The 21,752-nt window shown below is 45.2% G+C and overlaps 1 long non-coding RNA gene across 1 annotated transcript; it reads left to right on the forward strand.

Moving 5' to 3' along the window:
• Positions 1 to 309: 309 nt before the first annotated feature.
• Positions 310 to 10,336, forward strand: LOC311596244. Its single transcript, XR_014778791.1, has 5 exons — positions 310 to 382; positions 5,624 to 5,733; positions 8,460 to 8,654; positions 9,627 to 9,667; positions 9,970 to 10,336. It is a non-coding gene; the product is annotated as an uncharacterized lncRNA (long non-coding RNA).
• Positions 10,337 to 21,752: the final 11,416 nt, after the last annotated feature.

Here is a 21,752-nt window from a genome sequence, read left to right on the forward strand (position 1 = left end):
TTAAAAATTAAAACAACAACCAAAAAGGCACTAGGAGTCCGTTAAGACTCTCTCCATCCTCGGCAAATTAGGCCTCATAACAGTGCTTTCTGCACCAGCTGTTAGTATTCAAACTTCTTCTATTCAGACACAATTTTTCATATGCTACAAAAACAGGTAACCCAGTCCAAAAGGCCTTGAATTCTGATATTTTTGCCTCCAGACGTGGAAACATAGAGTTAAAAAGAAATGAACCCCAAAAGAGGGAATGAGGAAGTCCCAGAGCCACGCCCATTCTGGGCCAAGGTTGTGCACTGAAGATAAGCCAGTCCTACCTGCCTGACCTGATGTACACATATCTTCCTGAATCCACAGCTAAGAACCCCACAACCCAGCAAAACAGGTAATACATTTACCCCCATATTTTACAGATGAGAAAATGGAATCTGAGGTCTTTTTTTAGTACCAGGGGGAAATTGGACAGCTGCCTGAGTGAGTCATGGTCCAGATGCTCAGCCCTGCAGCCACAGTGGACTAAGACAATGACCCAGTGTCTTTGGAAGTCTTTGCTTTAACGGTGCCCAACAGGCATCCTGACAATTTAATAATTTATACTTTGCAATAATTCTGCACTGTAAACTAGCATTAAAACATGTATGTGTTGAACATTTCTTTTCTGTGTTTGAGTACTCTATTCTCATGTTAGTATTGAATTTCAGTTCGGTCCTTGCTGCCAAACCAAGAAAGCATTGACACAGATATTCGAAGTGGTCAATTCTCCCACCCAGCAGGAAACAAAATAACCACAGAGAAATTTGCTGTCACCTCATCCCTTAAAGCTAATGCCAGAATGGAGAAAGTCTCCACCAGGGGGCAATATATACCTTATCACATGATCAGAATAAGTAATAACAACTGATAGCAAGCAGCCATGTTTTGATTACAATAACTTTTTGGCTTGTTGATTTTTTTGTTGTTGTTATGTTGTTTTTTGGTTTCTTTTTGTTGTTGTTGTTGTTGTTGTGTTTTGTTGTTTTGTTTTGTTTTGTTTTGAGAGAGGATCTTTCTATATGTCCCTGGCTGTGCTGAAACTCAAAATGTAGACTGGGTTGGTCTTGAACTCACAGAGATCAACTTGCTTCTGCATCCTCAGTGCTGGGATCAAAGGCATGTGTCACCATGCGTGCTCGCTTGTTGGCTTTAAATTTGAGCCAATGTTGAATAGTCAGAAGTGTCCACATACAAATATAGACTTTCAGTTTTTCTTGAAAAATTAGAAGACATATATATTCAAATAAAGAGTGTTAACTTTGTCATTTAAAAATACTGTTTTGCCATGGAAGACTACAGTAATAATTAGACATTAGCACACAGATCAAACTATTTTTATGTTGATATATTTTCAGTAACTTTTAACTACTTTCAATTAACCTATTCTAACTTTGTCCTGTCCTCCTGCTGAAATGGAAATTTGTGTATCCATCTTGAACCTACTCCTCGAGGAGGCTAGGCACTTCTCCTCCTCTATCCTATGTGGTTTGTAGCCTCAACCCAATTTGGCATCTAGCCAGGACAGCAGGTAAAAGCAAGAACTATGCAGCTCTAGGGGCTTCCTTAGGTATTGTTCCTCAGCTCATCTTCTTCCTTATCTCTCATGGGTGAAAGAAACTTTTGGAAGGTAAGAAAAGGGGCTCAGGCTCACGTATTTCTTCCCTCTTCTGTGTGTTTACTCACAATCCAAAGCAAGTAGGCCCAGCGATGCTCTCCAGGGCCTTGGCGGTGAGCCTGCCTCTCTTGCCAGACTCTTAGATTGTCCTCACTCTTCAGGGTCAAAGGCATCTCTGATTTCCTAAAGCAGTTCCTGCTGCTCTGCAGAGGTACCTTGGGGTAGAAGATACCTCAAGCTTGGGGCTGGCATTTGCAATATATATATTTTTTGGGGGGGGTGTTTTTTTTGGGGGGGGGGTTTTTTTTTTTTGGTTTTTCAAGACAGGGTCTCTCTGTGTAGCCTTGGCTGTCCTGGACTCGCTTTGTAGACCAGGCTGGCCTCGAACTCACAGAGATCCGTCTGCCTCTGCCTCCCGAGTGCTGGGATTAAAGGCGTGCGCCACCACTGCCCGGCTCTGTTTTGCAATATTAATCTGTTCTTTACTGAATTATTTGCTATCATCCACTGAGAGCCTGTTTCCTGAATGCTAAATAGAGGGTAGTTCTTTCACTTTGCTGCCTCCTGCAAAGACTTGTGTGACTGCAAATAAAACAACACAGAGCACAGAACAGACCTGAAAAGGCCTCAGAGGCGAGCTGCCTGAGCCATCCTCCATGCCTAGGACTACAGGAATTCAGATGTGAGCGGGCGTGGTCCTCATCCTCGTCCTGGCAGTGAAAGAGTTCTAGGGCACAGTAGACCAGGTGCCAGAATTCTAATTTTAATCTCATAAAGGACATTAACACCTTGAAACACCCTAGACCATGGATTCCCTTGACATATGGGCTCTTCCACCAATCAGCAACTGCGTGGCAACTTAAACCTCAGATGTGGCTCCTCGGGGCCTAGTGAGATTGCTCAATCAACAAAATTCTTGCCAAGAAAGCATGAAAAACAGCGTTGGATCCCTAGCCTCCACATAAAAATCCAGACATGGCACTGTACGCCTGCAAGCCCAGTGCCGGAGAGGCAGACAGGAAGATGGCACTGGCCAGCCCATCTAGCTGAATGGGTGAGCCCCAGGTTCAATGACAGGCCCTATCTCAAAAAATAAGATGGAGATCGATAGAGGAAGACACCAAGATCAAACTCTGGAATTCATATACATACAGGCACACGTACACGTGCTTGTGCACCTGCACACACAAACACATACACACATATGCACACTGGACACCTTGCTTTATCACTGTCTACTTTATTGCAGGCCTCAACACAAGGTCTGCCACTGACCCTGGAGCTAGGCTGGCAAGCAGCAAGCCGCAGTGATCCTGCTATGCCTGCCTAAAGATACAGTCACGTGAGCAACCATGCCCACCTTTCCTTTTTTTTAAAGGGCACTAGGGATTCGAACTCAGGTCCTCAAGCTTGGGCATCCCCCTAGAACCGAAAGACGAATGACTCTTTAAAGAAAGTCTCAGCTGAGCATGGTGGCTCATACTGCTAATCCTGGTGCTTCAGAGACTGAGCCAGGAAGATTGCCACGAACTGTAAGGCAGCCTGTGCTACACAGCATGGTTCAGATGATCCTGATTTAGTGTGTGAGTGCCTAGCTCCAAAACCAAAGGAAACAACATCTTTCTATTAATTCTACCATGGCCACTCTTTAGAACTTGGGTGTTGGGAAATGAGAGAGAAAGTTTCCACGTCATAAAAGTACAATAGTAAGTCTTTCAGATTCACAATTTTTTTTTTTTTTAGTTAAAATACATCCCCCAAATGGGATTACTCTTGTGGCCCATTTACTTTGTAATCCTACGTTTAAGCATTTCAAAATAAAGCCGTACAAGACACATTTTGTTGCATTGCTGGGAAGGATCAATTATCCCTTCTCCTCCTCATTTTAAACCCAGAAGGAGCTCAAAGCCTGCCAGCTCATAACAGGGTAAAAAATGATGGCATGTCATAAACATGTCCCGTTGGCAAAGGCTGGCATCCAAATTTTGGTAAGGTATTTAATCTTGAGTTTTCAGAATCCAGGAATCCTGCCAGCTTTTGGGAATGTGAGCAAATTCAATGGAGAAAATTTCAGTCTTTTTGGAATTCAAATTGCTTTAGAAATTCAAAATATACACAAAAGCCTGTCTTATCAGAAAGCTACCAGAGCAAGGTGCTGGGTGCAGCGACAGAAGGGTGTGAGGCTCATAAGCAGCCGGGTTACAAAGAGAGCCCCGTGTGGGGGATGAAGTCAGGGAAGATGAAACTGAGGCTGGGGGCTGAAGAGATGGCTTAGAGGTTAAGAGCACCATCTGCTCTTCCAAAGGTCCCAAGTTCAATTCCCAGCAACCACATGGTGGCTCACAACCACCTGTAATGAGATCTGGTGCCTTTTTGTGGTGGGCAGGCACATGTGTGAGCAGAATACTGTGTAAATAATAAATACATCTTTAAAAACAAAACTAAGGCAGGCGAACCAAGATGATCATGTTTGGCTGTTTCTCTTGGGGTCCTCTCTCTCCTCCTTTGCACAATCAAGGGTGGGAGAAGCCTGCCTTGTAATCAAGTTAGCATGCCTTGAGGAAGCCTGCCCTTCTTAGAGCTGCCTCCCAGGGATCTCTCCCAAAGAATGAGAAAGGTTAGAAAAATGTACGTTGAGCATTTCACATCTGACTCATTTTCCTGGTCGAACTGGAATAGTGTGGGACCTCTGGCTCATCGAGTCATGAAATTGGCCTCTTAATTCACGTTGCTGTTAGAAAATGTCCGCCCACGCCCCCAACCCACTTCCTTTCTTTTCTTTTTGAAATACAATTTTCTTATGTATGTACTCCAGGCTGTCCCTGCACGCATGGCAATCCTCCTAACTCAGTATTGACGATGCAAGATTATAGACACGTGAGCAGGGAGGGGTGGCACATGCTTTTGATAGCAGCACTTGGGAGGCAGAGGCAAGAGGATCTCTGAGTTGGAGGCCAGCCTGGTCTACAGAGTGGTGAGTTCCAAGGCAGCCAGAGCTACACAGAGAAACCTTGTCTCAAAAAACAAAACAAGCAAACTGTGTGTGTGTGTGTGTGTGTGTGAGAGAGAGAGAGAGAGAGAGAGACAGACAGAGACAGACAGAGAGAGAGAGACAGACAGAGAAACAGAGAGACAGAGACAGAGACAGAGACAGAGAGACAGAGAGACAGAGACAGAGACAGAGACAGAGACAGAGACAGAGAGACAGAGATGAGCATGCTCTGGTTTCATTCATATTATTTCTCCAGCTCCTCCCTTATGCCTCAGAACCATCCCATCAGTGACTCACTCTTTCTTTTGTTCTTTTTCTTTCTTCCTTCCTTCCTTCCTCCCTTCCTTTCATGTATAAAATGCGTCTAAATGTATCCACCTTCCTTCCTTTTTAATCCTGACCCTGGTCCATCCCACCACCACTCCTTGCTTGGGGCTTCAGCCACAGCCTGCTCCTGCCTTCACTCCCTCCCATCTTTAACGGGATTTCCTGGTAACACCATCAGTTGGAGGCTTCCGTGCTGACAGTCCTCCAGAGGACTCCCACTGTGCTCCATCCTGAGGCCCTTCTCTCTCTCTTGCTCACCAAGGTTATCCTGCACTTGCTTGGGTTCTGCCTCTGGAATACACCAGCTGAAGGGACCATTCCCTCACTGTCCCCCTGTGAGGGGGGACATCCTACACCCACGTTAGATGCTACCCACTCAGAACTTTTTCTTGCTGTTTAGGCCCAAGAGACTCTCTTTTGCCTCGGGTACCTGTGATCGCTCACACTTCGCTTTCCTCACCAGATTGCCTGTGCTTTTCTCTGTCTGTGTGCCCACCGAGGCTCCTGCCTCCATATGGTCTGAGCTCCGAGTGAAAAGGCTTGCTTTGCTTTACTCACAGCTGTTTCTACACCACCTACAACACGCTGGCACACAGTAGGGATTGGAAAATCAATAAGTCGGTGAATAAATGAAAACTAAATTTGTCTCTATTTTCCAGATTGAACACCTTTCAGTTTGACCTACAACTAAAGGGTGTGGCGCTTTCAACCAGTCACCTTGTCTACTGCCTGAAGGTTAAGAAGAGGGGCATTTTACAGATTGGACCAGGTACCATATTTTTTGGACTATAACATGCACCTGACCATAAGACACACCCAGTTTTTAGAGTAGTAAAACAAGAAAAACAGTAAAGACAGCAATCAGACCACAAGGTACATCTTAATTTCCCTCCCACATTGGGGGGAAGTGCATCTTATGGTCCAAAAAATATGGTATATCAAGCAATAATTTTCAGACCCAGGCTCCACATATAAAAGTTCTCATCAACCATCTTTTCGTAATTTATTATTTTGGAATCTCTGAAGGAATAGAAATAAAACTATCAGATACACGCATGACCTCCACTGAGACCCAGCAATTTCAGCACATTTTCTGTCTTCCCCGGCTCACTCTGTCTCTACACAAAGATAGACCACCCTGTTCCCTGAGCCAGCTATCAGATGACGACTTTATAATAGTACATTTCTGTCTCCATCATTTTATCCCTGCTCATCACCTGACTTTATTCACATCCACATCTTTTAGTCATCATGATGAACATTTGAATTTACCCCAGGAGTACACAGTGCCCAGTTAGAAGAAGCATGCAGGAATTGTGGGGTTTGCTGTCATTAAAAAAAATTAGATTCTGAGATATTGTCTTTCTCCTTTCAGTATGAAGGTGTTCCTGTATAGCCGTCATTGTTATTATAATAACTTTTTCTGATCCATAGATGTTTTAAGCTACTTTCCTATTCATAATATAAACACTAGAAGGCAGAAATCCATGACGCATATTTGAAAAAGGAGAAGCATTTTTGAAACTTCAAAAAGCTTATTTCAAATTTACATACACTTTGAAATGGTCCCAGGTAGGAAAGTCAGACTCAGCCTTCACTGTTGCCACCATCAGTCAAGTGAAGCGTTGATGCTCTCTGGCCACTGATGTAGACTCGGTGGTACCAGGAGTCCGTGTGTAGCTTCATTGGTTACAGAATATTACTAGAATATGTATGTCCTCTGAGCGTTTCAACTGCCTGGGTTTTGCACAGGTTAGAACCTGAACTAATTTTGTGAGGAAGTTGTTCATCAAAGGAATCTCAATGAGCTTGAGATTCCCCACAATAATCAATAAGAGAACAGTACAGGAAGTTGTTTTTTTTTTCCCTTACAATTTCAGCTTATGAGACTGACTCATAGCCTGCTCTGCCAACAGGGTGACTCTTGTCGAGATTTCAGGACTGGGATGCCCACTAACCAAACTTTATAAGCTCAGATTGCTTAACAGGGATAGCAACGTGAACTTCCAACTTGTTTTTATTCATCCATCCAACATGAGTGACATTCCAGCTGGGAACAATGGCCTGAAGCTGGCATTCCCACCGCGCAGCCCCCATTGGTTTCCTCTGATTCTAGTCCCTCCCTAAGAGAGCAGATGGGGCGAGGGTGAGAGTGTAGGAAGTGATTATTTTTTGAAAAGGGAGTGAGCTGAAAAGGATGCTAACTAGGAGAGAACAAAGAGTCCCCCAAACCTAAGGAATAACAAACAGACCATTGAAATGGGGCTGACAGGGCACTGTAAGGACAAGCAGCCAGGACAAGCTAACACCACATCCAATTTTACTGCTCTACCTCATGCCCTGGTGGGGAACCTCTACCTACCCCTACAAACAGGCATCTTTTACCAGTTTGCAGAAGCATACAGCATATTATTGTATTTGAGTTTGATCCCTGGTACCCACATGGTAGGAGAGAATTGAGTCCTCCAAGTTGTCCTCTGGCTTACACACAAAGAGACAACAACGTGCGCTCGCACACGCGCGCATGCGCCTCCCCCCCCCCCACCCGCAACACCCCATAGCACTTGCGCATGTACAGACACAGCCATATACCCACTCCAGCACCCAAACAAACAAATAAATGCCATACAAATAATTTACAAAAGTACATTTTTTTTCAAGGCTTCCAGGTGTATGTACTGCAATTTAAAATAAGACATAGCAACAGGTTTTAACACGGAGCTTCATCTATTTTAACAGGTCAAATGAACAAAATACACAGTCTTGGTCACTTTTACATTATCCTTAAGGATTGTCTTGCCATTGGGCGGTGGTGGCACATGCCTTTAATCCCACAATTTGAGGGGCAGTAGCCGGTGAATGTCTGTGAGTTCAAGGCTAGTCTGGTCTCCAGAGCTAGTTCCATGACAGCCAGAGCCTACACAGAGAAAACCCCTGCCTCGAAAACCAAAATCAAACAAACAAGAATTGCCTTGCCAGGTGTGGTGACCTGAGGAAGAAGAGTCAGGAGGACTGCTGCAGCAGGCTCAAGGCCAGAGTGACCAGTAGGTAGTCACCAAGTAGTGAGCTACAGGCCAACTAGGGCTACGTAGTATGAGACCATGTCTCAAAAAGCAACCAAGGAAAGAAATATTGGGCATATGGTGGCACATGCCTGTAACCTTAGCCCTTAGGAGGTGAACGCAAGAATATGAGTAGACTACATAGTAAAACCATGTTCTACAAAACCAGGGACTGTGGTAGCACATGCAGAGCCCCCTGCCCACCCCACCCCTGACCCCACGCCCCCCCCCCCCCACACACACACAGAAAACAGGAAAAGCACCATGTTTCAGTGTACTCTCTGGCCACTTACTACCTGGACAAGCTCTTTTTCATTGACTTTCTTTCCCATCCTAAAATATGTGCTTCATCTTAAATTAAGAGCTCAGCGACATAATCTCCTCAAATCCTGTGCTGGGGCAGTTTAAAGTCCACTTTTATTTTTCCCCCCAGGTCCAGTTTCCTCTGAAACACCTGGAAGCAGTCCTCCTGAGAAAAGAAAGCAACTTGTGTGCCCATGGTCATAAAAACCGTACTGTGAGCCTAAAACACAAAACAAGGCATTGTGTGGGCCTGTCTAATACGGGGCCTGGAACCCGATAGCTCTTGGAAAGCCGACCCGAGGTGCAGCAGTAGCTGTCAAACTCGGTGAGTGCTCCTTGCCCAAAGCACCTTGCAAACACACAGGTCACAATGGCAGGGTTACCCTCGAAGGGGCAGGCTATTTTGACATTTCTTTTCAGAAAGCTTATGGTAGTGACAATGCAGTCATAAGAGGGCCAAAACTGAGTAGCTCCTGTCTCCTGTCCTTTTTTGGCACCCAGTCCTTATTCCAGTTTTTTTTCTATGCTCAGATCACAACTAATTGCTTATAATATATTCTCTTAGAGTTAAGATAATTTGGTAAATTAACTCATGCTATGGTTTGTATTGTTTTTATCTGTATGTAACCTGTTGCGTTTTCAAATGCCTTTTTAGAGACAATATTTAGTTTTTAAACTTATTCTTTGAACTCTCTCTGAACTCTTTCTTCCTCCAACAAGTCTTTCTTCTGCTTTCATGTACAGACAATATTTTACAAGCCTTATTAATCTAATAATGGGGGTTTGCTTATGCACCATGGGGCTTTTGGCGTCCTTCAAATCCATCATTCTCTTCCTTGAAGGCTGGGAAAAAGAAACGGGCTAAACCTTTGCATGGTCTAAAGGAGAGCCTCAGGTGTGCTTGAGACTCCTCCGCAGTGGAAGCTAGGAGTGCTGTGCCCCTGTAAGCAGCCCTGCTCACACACATTTCTTAAAGGGAAATGTTATTTGTTATTCATCATGGTATTACACACGGCAGGAAAGTTTAGCATCTCTGATTTTATCTCTTTGAATTCTAACAGCACCGTCCTTCCACCACGGCTGCCTGCCAGTCACTGTGGCAACCAAGGCTTCCCACGCATTTCCAAATGTGTCTAACAACTCTAGCGAGAGCTATTGGCTGAGTTTCGCCGGCAGGGATTGAACCCAGGACCTTGCCACGCTAGACAGATGCTATACTACTGAGCCACTTCCTCAGCTACTAGTAGGTTTTTAAAAGTCTTTTTTGTCCATATTTTATTTGTTTTGTTTGCCATAGGTCCCCTGAAACTGGAATTATGGACGATGGTGAGCTAACACGTGAGTGCTGGGGAAAAACCCAGGTCCTCTGCAAGAGAAGCAAGTTCTTTTAACTATGGACCCCATCTCTGCAGCCCCTAGATGATTTTTTTAGGCGTTATAAGCTTCTCCACAGAAAACACAATATGCCCTATTTCAAAGAGGCTAAGTGACCTTGGGGCCCCATGGATCATATCTTGACTCTGGAATATGTTGTATGTGTGAGAAAAGGTAGAAACTCTCTCTCTCTCTCTCTCTCTCTCTCTCTCTCTCTCTCTCTCTCTTTCTCTCTCAACATCATCAACCTAATTTCAGTGTACAAGCTCCCCACGAGTTGGGAATCCAGACTACAGCAGTGGGAAACTTCACTGGAGTGGAGCCTCTACTGGCATGGCAGCTTATTGAGGAGCGCCTTGGCAGTTGGACAACCATCTTCCTAATACTATGACAGCAGCCTATGGAGAAAGTATCTCCTTTGAAGGTAGCACATCCTCAGCCCTTCATCAAACTGAAGTTGGAGTTGCAATCTGTCACATGATCAGATTGTTTTCTAAGACTCATACATAAGGAAGGATTCGGAAGGAAGCAGTATGCTTCACATGACTTAACAACCATTAAAATAAGGGTTGGGGACATCGCTCAGGTGGCACACTGCTTGCTTAGCAGACCCAAAGCACAAGGTTGGATCACCAGCATGGTGCTGCATGTCTGTGCAAGTGCTTAGGAGGCAAAGACAGGAGGATCAGAAGGTCAGTGTCATTGCTAGTTCGAGGCCAACCTGGGATACAGGAGACCCTGTCTCAAAAATAAAGCAGTTAGATTGTTTTCATATCAGACCCCATTTCAGCAGCAACAAGTATAAGTATGAGGTCTCTTTGATGAAACTCATTACTTTGTGTGCTTATCTAATAAATTAATTTTTAAAACCCAGAAAATTCAAAGAAATCATGTTAACCTAAAACTTTTCACAAACAAGAAAATTTAATAGAAATGATTACTTAACATATTTTTGGTGAATCGATTTTTATTAATGTTTCTTCTTCTCCTCCTCCTCCTCCTCTTCTTCCTCCTCCTCCTCCTTCTTCTTCTTATCCTTCTTCTTTGTTTTTTGTTTTGTTTTGTTTTGTTTTTCAAGACAGGGTTTCTCTATATAGCCTTGGCTGGCCTGGACTTGCTTTGTAGACCAGGCTGGCCTTGAACTCACAGCGATCCACCTGCCTCTGCTTCCTGAGTGCTTAAAGGCATGCTTCTCAGAACTCAGGAGGCAGAGACAAGTGGATCTCTGTGAATTCGAGGCCAACCTGGTCTACAAAGCAAGTCCAGGCCAGCCAAGGCTAACACAGAGAGACTCTGTCTCAAAACACAAAATAAAATAAAATAAGAATAAGAACTACTACATACTGTCATGAACAAAACACATGGTGAGTTTATGGTGACTAAATCAAAGTTTCAGGGACCATAAAAAGTTTCACCGGGGGAGTAAAGTCCTTTTGTTTTCTTTTAGATAAGATACGTGTGTAGGAGGCTCATGAACACTCGCTGTGCCGTTTTATTAAGTGGCGTTCAAGGAACATGATTTACAAGCAAATTACATAGAGGGGAACTTCTAAAACAATTAACTTAAGAAGTGAGAGCCAGGAGCTGGGGATGTAGCTAATTGTAGAGTACTTGTCTAGCACGCCAGAAACCCTGTACGCGACCACAGAAACCAGGTGTGGCGGCCCATGCCTGCAATCTGCACTTGTGGGGTACAGGTCGAGGATCAGACACTCAGTGTCATACTCAGCTGTAAGGTAGGCTCGGGATCAGCCTGCAATGCGAGAGACCTTGCGAGGGTGGGTGGGGGGAAGAGAAGAGGGATGGCTAGATTGCTGGTTATATTGGAAAAAAGAGGCCAACTCTATTTCTTCCCTGAAGATCCATGGGTTAGGCAGCAGCCAATGAGGGGATGAAACCCAGCCCACCGTAAGTTCCTGGGTGCTCGGGCTGCGTGGGGCCTGCTGTCTCCATGGCATATTTCTGAGGTTGGTGTCTACCATGCCAAAAAGAAATGCAGATAAGTGGAAAAGGATCCACTCATTTTTAGTACCATAGCTACAAGCATTAGTCACCGCCCCTCTGGACCATGCTCACCCTGATAAGCTCTGGTTGCTAGCAATAATAACTATCAACATTCGTTCACACATGCGTCATTCACATGTGAAGGCCATTGTGCCATGGTCTTTGTGTGGAATTATTAAGATCAACTGCATAGCATAAGAGTTATTATCAACATTTTAAACGAAGGAACTGCATCTTAAGGAGTTCTAGTTTGTTCAGGACAATGTGGAATCAAAATGGAAATCCAGGTTGCTGAGACCTGCCTGCCCCTGTGTACTGAGAGCCTGTTTGAGTGAAGTGGTGTTCTAAAGGGTAGCGTGAGACTCTTCCAGAAGGTAAGACTCCCATAGAAGGTCTCATATAGCTGAGGTTGGCCTTGAACTCCTGATCCTTGTGCCTCCACTTTCCAAGAGCTGGTCTTCATGGTGTGGGCTCTACACCTGGATCCATTTTTTTTTTCAGTGCTCTGTAACAGAAGCAATAACAAGGTAACAAGTAAAAGGGCAGGACGAGGCAAGACTAATGACCTGAACTTAGAGACTGCCCGGCAAGGATATGATCAGACCATGACCGCTCTGGATACCCAAGGCAGGCAAATCACACAAGACCTAGGGTCACCATCTCATCAGGCTACTCCGTGCTGTTCATGAGTGCTTAGCTGTGGGGATGGGAGCAGCTGAGAGCTTTTGTTGAATACCCCAATGCAGGGGTTTTTTTGTGTTTGTTTTTTGTTTTTTGGGTGTGGTTTTTTGTTTGTTTGTTTTGTTTTGTTCTTTTAGGTTTTTCGAGACAAGGTTTGTCTGTGTAACAGTCCTGGCTATCCTGGACTCTCTTTTGTAGACCAGGCTAGCCTTGAACTCACAGAGATCCACCTACCTCTGCCTCCCTAGTGCTGGGGTTAAAAGCGTGTGCCCCCACACCCAGCCCCCAGTGCAGGTCTTTTGGAATGGATGTGCTTCTACATATGACTCCCAATAACTCAGAAAATGTCTCCCTCTTATTCCTGAGAGCCACAGAGAAGTGCCAAATAGGGAGAAACAAACTGGGCTTTTCTCCATTTGGTTATGGTCCCTCCCACCAAAGACTTGGTTTGCTAGCTACCGCTTGCCTGAAGACCCTGCTGCCATCACGATGAAGACAAGCCTATTGACAGTCCAGTGCCCACTTCACGAGGCCCCAGCCATCATTCCTCAGCAGAGCTGGTAGGTGGGGACAGCCTTCCTCTGCTGGCAGCTTGGCTCTGAGACCTCGATGCTCCCGCCCAGACTCTAACTGGCATTTTCTTTCCTCTTCGTCATCTTGGCTCAAAAAGCAGTCCAAACAGTGAAAGGCATCAGTTCTCTGCATTCTGTCCCCTGTTTATACACATCCGAGGAGAAAGACGCCCTTTCTCTACCATTACAGTGAAAGTAAACACCTTTAATGCTTGTTGACAGAAGTCTGGCCCCAAATTATACAATCAACAGCTCCCACCATCTAACCAGAATAGCTCCTCGTTTAGGTTAATGGTACGGCTTCAGACTTCTTTGTTCCTAATTAAAAATGCATCATTTTAATTCCAGAAAGGCTCCAATGAAATAGTGACCCAAAAAAGGAAAAATAATTCACAAGTTTTAAGTTCAAACTTGCCTGAGACACCCTCTTACATATAGTTGAAGAAATCCAGGATTGGTGTTTTAAGTCTGGTGGAGCAGAAACCCAGTTAGAATCTAGATTTTCTGACCCCAAGGCCGAAGGGAGGCTGAGAGAGGTGTAGTCTACCCCCTGCCCTGCAGGAGAGTGAAGAAAGGGCCTCTCTGTGCTGCCCTGGTTAGCTTTTGGTCATTTGCTAGCTATGTGTCATTTCTGGCTCTTGCCTTTTCAACACAGCCGACTCTTGTGCACTGAGCTCAGCATCTCTGTGGTTTTGGGGAATGCTCACCAAGAGCCTCTTTCAAAGGGAGAGCTTCACAGTCTACCTAAACACTGCACAGCACTCCTTTTAAAAGCTGTTCGTCTGTTTTGCTTGAAATGCTTAAATTAGTACCAAGATTCACTTTATTGTAGCTTAGATCATACCTGAATTCCTTTCATTTTTTTTCCTTCCTAAATTCCTACACTCTAAGTAATTTTTGTACCTCAATGTTTTAATCATTGAATAGGCCAGTATAATATGTTCCTTATAACCTAGAATTATTTACACATGCTTCCTAATAAATTAGTTTCTGCATATTTTCACCAGTGTTCAGGCCTTTTCCCTTGGTGTGGCTGTCTAGATGCAGTGCCAAAAGACCCAGGCTACCGTCCCTCCAATGTCAAGTGCAGTATGAATATTTGCTCATTTCTCTCTACCTCATTCTTATCAGGAAACAGAAACCTACCTATATCTCTGTCAGCTCCAGTAATGCTCTTGGCTGCCCTAAGTGTGACGTGAGAAAAAATAGTGGGTAAATTTGTAGCAGCTGTTTCACCACATTCCTGTTAAATGCCTGCAAGCACAAACTGCTCCTCCTGAGGCACAGCGAGGCTCTCCTCCCTCCCTTGTACAGACGGAGGAAGACCATTAACCTCCACTACCAGATGGCTGTTAGGATGTGGGACATTACTCCCTCAGCAGAGGTTATGGCCTGTATATGGTCGGCCCACCCTGCTCACTGGACTGTACATCTGCAGATTAAACTGAGGAGCAAAACTATGCAAAGCAGAAACTTTGCATTACAACTGACCTCCCTCATGGGTAGCACGCCCTGAATTTTAGCTCCTAAACAGTAGAGTAGCTATTTATATAGCACTCATAGAAGACACGTGCGTAGGCCCAGACTGTGGATGAGGACCAGCTGGGGGCTCAGGGTGCATCACATTTGTCAGAGTGCTGGCCAAGCATGAAAGGAATGCTGGGTCTCATCCCTAGCCCTGTGTAAACCGGGCGTAGTGCACCCTGTAAGCTCAGTACTGGGGAGGAGGGTCAGAAGTTCAAGAGCATCCTCTGCTCTACGTCAAGGTGGAGTGGAGGTCTAGAGAAACACACCGGAAGGTGGGACTCCTCTTCTTCCCTCACGTCCAGGATCTGAGGAGTCTGTCTGTGTGCCCAGAGTAAAGCCCAGGGACCCACCGGTCAGCAGCTTCCCAGGTGGATCTGAGCCAGATTGTCTGTAGAACATATGTTTGAGAAATAGGGACCGGGACATATCCATATATAAACGTATATATGGATATAAAACACATATACAATGGATATACATATCCATATAAAAATAAAATATATTTTTTTATTGTCCTTAAAAACAAGAGGGGAGGGGTGGGGACATGACTTTTAATCCTCCAACAGTCATGTAAAAAAAAGGGGGGAGGGGTTCATGTGCTTATAACCACAGCACTAGAAGGAGGAGAAAGAAGAACTCCCGGGGTTTATTGGCCATCCAGGCCAGCCAATCAGTGAGCTCCAAGTTCCGTGGGCAGCTTTCTCAAAACTAATGTAAAGAGTGACAGAGTTAGGCAGCTGATATTAACAACCTCTGGCCTCCACACACATGAACCCATGCATACGCACATTCTAAAAGTATGTGTATGTATGTATGCATATATGCATAGGTATATGTATATATAGATGCGCTGTGACTAGATACCACAGTTAAAGAGTATTGTAGAGGAGACTGACAGATGAGGGGAGGGCCAGGTCCACCATGTCCTCTCCTTGCCACATTAGTATTTCACGATTCTGTACTTGTTTAGGGTCTATGTAGAACAAAACATCTAGGGGATTGAGGAAAGTCTCTCCCTTCTGAAGACCCCACAAGATGAAGCATTGGGTTCAAATATAGATGTGAGCCCTGAACTTTCAGGGTCTTTCTAGAGTTATTTACTCCTAACCAAGGAGACTCCTCGTGCCCCTCCCTCGTTCATTCTGAGTGCAGTTTGCTTGGCTTCACAAGACTGAAAGGAGAAATCTCTACAAACAGGAGACAGGAGTGCGCCCAGAGAAGCAGGATGAGCCTCAGGGCCCGAGGTAGGATTTGGAATCTCATGGCATGGCAGGCTCACTTACCTGCGTAGCTGGCAGCTCTTGTGAGCTGTCATTGTGCAGGAGACAAGGACCCCTCTGTCTGGAGTCCAACTTCAGGGTTAAAGGTTCTAGAAATGAGTGACCAGAGCCTCACGCTTGCTAATGAGGGAACTGGAGGTAGTCAGGGATGGTTTCTGAAATCCACGGCATCATATGTAAGATTCCTATAAAAACTTCCCAGAAAGCAGTTATTGTTTCTTTGAGACAGTGTCTTGCTATATAGCGTAGGCTGGTGTCATAATCTTCCTGCCTCGGCCTCTGCTGGCATGTTGCATGTATACCAGGACATCTCACCGGAACACAAAGGGGGAAATGTTGCTGCTGAAAGCTGGAGTTGGGGAGCAGGCAAAGAATGCAGATGAACCATGGGGTGAGAACACAGGTACCCAGCACCCTGAATGGTCTCACTAGGCATGTCTTATCCATTAGACGAGACACACAATAAATATGTGCTGGAGAAAAAAAACTGGCACCTATGCACCTCCCATTGAGTGCATGGAGATTTTTAGTAAAAATTAGCACAAAGCCTAACAAAGCAAATGCTTGCTCTTACTTCAGAGGGGAGCCCCTATGAGGCCAGCAGCAGCTTCAAGGTCTCGCTGTTAAATTGATTTAACCTGAAATGTCTGCCAGGCCAAGCACTAAAAACTTATCAGCTGATGGTATTATGGAGAGGAGGAATAGATCAGAGGGTGGGGCCCCGTTGGAGAAAGCAGGTCGCTGGGGCCGTGCCCTGGAAGGGTGTATCTTGTCTTCTGTGCCTTCTCCTCTCCTCTTCGCCTTTGCTTCCTGGACCCGGTGAGCTACAGGTTTCCTCAGCTCTCCTGCCCTGTTCTATTACAGCCCCAAGAGCAACCCTGTCAACACAGACAGGAACTTCTGAACCAGTGAACCAAAAAGAAACTTGGCCTCTTTTTAATTTTGTTTTATCTCAAGTGTTTTGTTTCCATAACAGAAAGTGAACGTAATATATTTGTTTTCCCTGGTTCTGGGGATAAAAGGCAGGGTGTTGCACATGCTAGGCCAGAGCTCTCCCAAGAGGTCCACTGTACCCCATGCTGTTCTGCTGTTTAGCACATATGACACTCCCTCCAAAGCTCCCTGAGAAACCTCTTACATGCAAATAGCAGTTGTGGACTGCTAAACTCCACAGGAGATGGAGATGTTGGCCAAGGGGAAGAACGTAGGCATAAGGTTATTGTAATTCAAAGGCTGATTTCTGTACCTTCTCCCTGCCCCCACCCCACATAGCTGGTTGCAATCCTTGTTCTGAGAATCTCCTGTCTCAATGTTGTGCTTTTCCCAATTGTTCCCTGACATGTCAATAAAGCAGCTTACAGCCAATCACTGAGCAGAAGAGAGAATAGGGCTGGACTTCCTGCCAGCCAGGGGAGGAGAAGTTAGAAGAAAAAGTAGGGGATTCAGCCATGGGCAGATGTCCAGGAAGGACCAGGAGAAAGAGCTGGAACCGGGAAAGCTTCAAAGTGCAAATATCTCTGGGCTGTACACTGGGAGGAAGCCAAATTAGCTTAGAGAGTTAAGAATAGATTAATAACTGTCCAGTTCTTGTGCAGTGAAGCTTATTATTAGACAGATAGAAAAGAGTCTCAATTATTTGTATGATAACTAGGTTAAGAGAGAAACTGAGAAACAAACACAGTTTTATAAAAATAACTTTAACAGGGGAAACTTTAAGAAAAAGGGGGAGGAAAGCCATACAGCAAGGAAGATTCAAGGTGGCCAAGAAAACTCAAGAGAAACACACAGTTTAGACAAAGGCAAAGAATCTTGAGGTCACCTAATGCAGGAAGGACAGAGCTTCCTAGCAAAAACCTATACTGTTAGGAGACGCACTGCAGGGTGAGCACAGTGGTAACTAACACACGGAGACCAAGCCTGGACTCCAAACAGAGAAGGGATGTTGTATTTCTTTCAGAGACCAAAGCAGGGGACATCTAAGGACAGGAAACCAGCCCTCTGGGAAGTGAGCAAGCGCACCTGCAGCAGACAAGAAGTGCGGTAGAAGGAAATATCGTGCAGTAGTACTCTGCCAGGCTGTGCTCATGTGCTGGGATACCCTCACTTCAGTTCATGGTGAATTCCCTCCATCTCCTCCCCTTTCTCAAGTGGCATCCCCCACCCTCAGGTCTCACTTGTCTAGGGTGGCCTTAAATTCATTCTGTCATTGAGGGTGACCTTGAACTTCTGATCCTCCTGCTCTTGCCTTCCCAGTGCTGAGATTAGAAGTGCACACTACCACATCTGGTTTATGTGGTGCTCGGCTCGGCCACCTGGGCTTCTGCATCCCTGCTTTCAAATTTTTCCTGCGTCAAGTATGGTATGCTCCCGAACCATCTGTGAATACTAAAATGAAATAGACGGGGTGAAAACAGAAAATGAGGCACACAGAACCTAGGAAAGGCTCAGGACTCCAAGGCATGATCTTTGATGGAAGCAGTTCCTTTCTCTTTTTGCTTCTGGTTATTGACTTAAGAAAAACACCCAAGCTTTGCTGTCAGATCTGGGGGTTGGGGTCAGGGGGTGGGGCAGTGTTCTCCAGTGCTCTCCTGTAGGGTAGAACTTTATTGGTCAGTGCATTTTATGTTGTTTTCTGTTTTGCCTTTGGAGGTACAATCCACGCTATAGCCTAGGCTGGCCTCAAACTCGTGGCAATCCACCTGTTCCAGCGTATGGAGTACTGGGACTGGAGGCTTGAGCTACTGTGCCCATGCATGGTCATTAACTCATAAATTCCAACTGCAAACACTTCCCCATGCCTTCTCTGACCCTTCTCTGAGACTCTCAACCACGTACAAGCCTCACAGCTCAGCAGGGAGGGACAGCCACTCAAGATTTATTCATTTGCTTGAGAGGAATAAACAGAGTGCAACAAGAAGACTTGACATTTAAGCTGAAGAGTGATTAAGCTTTTGCCAGAAGCAGAAAGGAAAGATGAGAGTTTCAAGCAGAAAAAAAAATGGTATGTGTACACATGCTGACAGCTCCCCCAAATGACCAGTTAGAGGGGCCTCCAAGGCATAGAGTGGACTGGATGGTGGGTTTTAGGATGTTTGTATACAGCATTTTATATAAGTTGTATAAAATATCAAATTGCTCACATCACAGACAGGATAGACTTTATGCATGTTACAGGAGATAAATACTGCAGCCCTCCCCGTGTGTTGGGGCCTGAGTGAGCCATGAGCTGGGTCTGGCATAGTCTGATGATCTGAAAGAAGGCAGCCATAGCTGAAGCACAGGATCTCAGTGGGAAGCCAGCTGAAGCTCTGCCTAAAATTCAGAATCAGGAAGGCCTTGAAGTATTGTACACTACAGGCCATGGCAAGACACTGAGGGATTTTAGCTGGAGAGTAACAGGACCCTGGTTATAGCTGAGAAGGGTCATTGGCTCCTGTTAGGGAGGGCATGGATCATCATTGACCAGAAGCTAACATCTGTTGAGTTTCTGTGTGTGCCTATCTCAAAACAATGTGTTGTCTGTGCACTATTATTTCTCCCAATGACACCTACGAGAAATGTCTGTTCTTCACTTACAAACAGGAAAACTGGTGCCCTTTGAGGTGATATAAATTTTCCTTGTATCAAAAAGATGCAAGGAAATGTCTATTTTTCCTTCTATTGTGCACTGAAGGCACAGGGTGCAGACTACACTTAACAGGAGCTTCCTGGTTGGTTGGGCTTGCATCTACAGGTACGGGCTGTCATACCAGACTGCACTGAGGCAGGAAAAGCTAAGGCACGTTTCCACAGCAAGAGTGCTCACAATCCTGTCTCGTCACCTGAGTGACACCAGATACAGCCCTGTATGATTAAAACTGTTCTTGGGTTTTGCTCTTAAAAACCTTTAAAAAATATATTTTTAAAAGTAATGTTTAAAAGACCTATTTTCATCATTTTGGCAGAATGTTTTCCAGGAAGCGTTGCTAGGAGTGAAATAATTGTATTATTTGGCAAGAAGGGGAACCTAGATAGCCTTAAAAAGCTTGCACACACACGTTAAAATACAGCCATATAGTAACTGACTTGGAATCTATTTTTGACACTCTGAGTGCCAGTGCACCTGCTTTCTGTTTACCTGAGGTTCTCTCTCCTCTCTAATGACCCTTCGGAAGCACATGTTAAGCGTATCACCACAGCCTGTCCTGGAGACTGCTGGAGGAGTCTGACCACCAGCGCCCTTCAGAGCCAACAGCTATCGCTACCCATAGCCAGCACTCGCACCTCCCATGGTTTCAGACCCCTGCCGGGAGCGTGGGAGCCAGCCAGCTGCCCCGTGTGTGAGTTACGGTCAGATATGGTTGCCTTTATATTCTAGAAACATGCACCACTGAGAGGAAAGCCACTGAGAAGACATTTTACCAGCCACAGAGCTACCGCTCCACGCCCTGACAAGTGACCGCCCCCTGGCTCCGAGGCTCTTCGAGGCAGTGGGCCCTGTAGCTATGTATAGCATCACCCTCTCTCATACTATGCCCTAACATTTCTTTGATTATTAACCTAACAGGATACAGCCTTTATTGCTCTTGCAAAACTGCCATATGCCAAGCTGTTTATAGCTTCTGTCTAGTCACTACAGTTAAACATTCTTTAACCATATTTGGTGTTCCAAATGTGTCACCTGCAATTCCCATGATACTTGTGGGGAGGGGGGATGGGGGGAAATAGACATGAGGATTCATTAATATTTGTCTAATACTTCCAGACGAAACTCACAATTCCACGTAACCAGTGCTCAGGTTGAAGAAATGGGGACCCAGGAGGCATCCTGGAGGTCACATTGGCAAGTTAACATTTTATAGATGTGGGGACAGAGGCACTGGTGTGTCAGGACATTGCCCAGGTCAGCCAGAGAGATGATGTGGTCTCTTAAGTCCTAGTTCAGAGACGACCTTGAGAGAAAGACATGTTGTTAAATTGTTACATAAATAAATAAAAACTTTTTTGTTTTTGCTTTTTTTGGTTCTGGGTTTTGTTTTTTGATGACAGGGTTTCTCTGTGCAGCCCTGGCTGTCCTGGAACTCACTCTGTAGAGCAGGCTGGTCTTGAACGCAGAGATTCGACAGTCTCTGTCCCCCAAGTGCTGGGATTAAAGATATGTACCACTGCCTCCCAGCTAATAAAAGTTTATTCCTTAGATTTGAAATTTGTCCGGAGCCAGCCCAGGGTCATTCAAGGCTAAAAGAATCTACTGGCTGAGGCAAAATTCTGATGCCCCATTCCAAAGCTAAACTTCCTTATTTCAGCCTCTGCATAACTTCCTTATTTCAGCCTCTGCATAACTTCCTTATTTCAGCCTCTGCATAACCTCCTCCTTTCGACCTCTGCATAACCTCCTCCTTTCGACCTCTGCAGATGTTGTTTAGCCGGGTTGGCTCGGGACTTTCCAAGAGATAGTTAGCTAAAGTAAGATAGGAATTGTTTCAAGATGAACCACAGGATGTTCCCCTGCTGAGATCACCTGGAGGCATTCTCAGCCCCCCCTACTGCTTGGCTCCTGCTTCCACCCCATATAAGCTTTTGCTTTTGATTCAATAAACAGACCTTGATAGGAGTTCTACTTGGTCTCGACTCCTTCTTTCTCGTCCCATCTTTTCAGGTATGGCTCCCCTCGCGACCCCGTAATTACTGGTCCTGCTGGACGGGACACGTGGCGCCCAACGTGGCCACGAGGTACGAGCCCTCTACCACGACAGAGACCCTTCATGGGAAATAATTCAGAAACGCCGCGGTCAAGTCTCTCGCCGAGGTCAAAAGTACCTCCGATCGTCTCGGGTGCGGGCCTGCTGCTCACAGGACCTCTCCGCACTTAGGTAAGTGTTCATCTCTGTCAATAAGATGGGTTAAAGTCTCTCAAAGGAGGCGTAATTTATTCGCCACCTTAAAATTTTTCTCAGGGAAAGAGGAGTTAGAGTTAAAAAAGCCCTTGTAAGCATTAGCTTTTCT

The sequence above is a fragment of the Acomys minous genome, assembly GCF_964271855.1.
Source record: "Acomys minous genome assembly, chromosome: 4".
NCBI lineage: Eukaryota > Metazoa > Chordata > Mammalia > Rodentia > Muridae > Acomys > Acomys minous.